Source organism: Amia ocellicauda, chromosome 2 (genome assembly GCF_036373705.1).
Source record: "Amia ocellicauda isolate fAmiCal2 chromosome 2, fAmiCal2.hap1, whole genome shotgun sequence".
NCBI classification, from domain to species: Eukaryota; Metazoa; Chordata; class Actinopteri; order Amiiformes; family Amiidae; genus Amia; species Amia ocellicauda.
The window spans coordinates 57,061,560-57,063,809 of NC_089851.1; the positions used below are offsets into that span (position 1 = coordinate 57,061,560).

Below are 2,250 nucleotides of genomic sequence, written 5' to 3' on the forward strand. Positions count from 1 at the left end.
TAATAATAATAATCATCATTATTATTAATACTATTCTTATTCTTATCATTATGTGACGCAGTGAAACACTATACGTTTCTTTGACTTTTTTACGGTTCAAAACACTTCTCTCTCAACAGTATAGAAGACACATACCTTACACAAAACACCAGGGTTATTATCAAATGTATAAAAAGCATGAAATAACACCGCAAACACAGCAGGTCATATAAACAGATCGTATTAACACATTAATCGACAGACCAATTGATCAATTAAGAAAATGCTTACTTACGTGGATCGATAGCAAAAAAATAAAATAATAGGAAGGAAGGAAGGAAGGAAAGAAGGAGGGAGGGAGGGAGGGATGGAGGGAGGCATAGATAGAGTCCACCCGCAAAGCCCGCCTCTCCGGGTCATGTAGCCAACCAGCTGAAAGAAAACACATTGAGTGGCGTGGGAAATCGGGGGTTGTTCCAGCGGCAATTGTAAGCAATCCATGCAGGCTGAGGCTGCCAATTTCAGTGGAATTTTAGAAAAAGCAGTCGTTCCCATTGGTTACATTTTAGTATGTCGATACAGAGCACATTCAGCCTATCTGGGCGCAAGGATGACACGCAAATTCTTGAAGCGTTCCATATTTTGGTCAGGTTCTCCGCAGCGCGCCGGTTCCCCTTGGCATCGCGGACATCTGGTGCTTGCGTCGCGGGCGGTTTGTCGCACTGCGGCAGCTCTCCCTCTCGCACTCCTGCGTCGCAGCGGATCTATCGACCCCTTTCGATGCGGGCGAATTTTCCCGCCGTTTTTTCCTTTTTTTTTTTTTTTTGGGGGGGGGGGGGAGGCGTGCAGACGACCGATTGTCATTTCTCACTACTTCTTTCTTAGCAGACACCCTGGGCTCAGGGTGAAAAGGGTCACATGCATATGAGATGTTTGGGCAATGCGAGTTCTCGACTACAAATCCGAATTTTCGGGGTTTTCTCCTTGTCCTCATGCAATTCCAACGGCTTGACATTTGGGAGCTCGTCCAAAACCGACGTCAAACCATAAGCACGGCTTCCTTCGAGCCGGAATTGAACCAGCGACCTAAGGATGCCCGCTGCCTGAAACCTACAGTCCTCCGCTCTACCAACTGAGCTATTGAAGGAAAGCCTCTCACCACCTTCCCCTGGCAGTCTCAGTGGCCGTGCAAAGCCAAGAAGCACCGTGGCTTGGCTCAGTGGTTTTCAACCCGTGTGCCTTGAGGACTACCCAATTGTGTCTTGAGATTTTTATCCCCTCAAAAATATTATGTCATTTCGTTAGGTCAACTTCATGAATCTTGTATCAAATCAAACTTATTCAAATTTGTGAAAATGTTACATTTATACATCACCTGTAGAAAGCGTTTCATAACTGAAATGTTGTGTTTGCCGGACTGAACGCACACCTACACTGAGTTGCAGTGCTATCAGTGGTACTGAAAGGCAATTGATGAAAGGGACAGATGGTGAATTCCTTTATATCTTGCACTCTGCTTGTCCTTTTTCTAAGTTGGACTGGTGAACGAAATCTATTTTATCAATATTATTCAATGTGTTTGTTCTTGCCCTTTTGGTAGGCTTATTTTTTTGATACTGTAACGGAGATGGAGAAGCAGCACCGCCCCTCTCGATTAATATGCGGCCATCTCCGTAGGGGCTGCTGGGAGATAAGAGAAAGGACTGTAAAGAGTGAATTAAGGGCCTGTTCATTGTTATGTATTGATTGTGTACTGTACCGTTGTGTACTGTTGTTGGATGTCTCCTGTTCCTCTAAGTCTCATTTGGCTTTGGTTTCCCCCCTCTTTGATGAATAATCGGGCTCTAAATAGCCCCGGCATTTCTCCTGCAGTTCTTCGTTCTTTCCACTGCTAGCGCTGCCTTTGTGAAGGCGGATGATGCTTGTGAGAAGTCAACAGCGTGTCCACCGAAAAGGGTGTCTGACTCCTGGTTTTGGATCCGGAAGGGTTGATAACAAACCGAAACGATTACAATATGATACCGCCTAGATTAACTGTGGATATGTATTGTGATCGAGCTCGGCTCAGGTGTGCGTTCAGTCCGAACACAAAACATTTCGGTCGCGAAACGTCTAATCAAATCGAATAAAACAGCGGGAATAGCATGTTTGATCCGTGTGCTATTGTTTTTCAACAATTGTAATGCCCTTTGTAACGTTTAACCACTTCGTTGAATAGAGCTTGTTATAGGATATTGTGAACTCATGTTTGATCCGTGTGCTATTTTTTTT

General features: G+C 44.6%; 1 non-coding gene across 1 annotated transcript; it reads right to left on the bottom strand.

The window, feature by feature from the left end:
* Positions 1-1,037: 1,037 nt before the first annotated feature.
* Positions 1,038-1,126, bottom strand: trnay-gua (transfer RNA tyrosine (anticodon GUA)). The gene is given in 2 exon segments: positions 1,038-1,073; positions 1,090-1,126. It is a non-coding gene; the product is annotated as a tRNA-Tyr (tRNA).
* Positions 1,127-2,250: the final 1,124 nt, after the last annotated feature.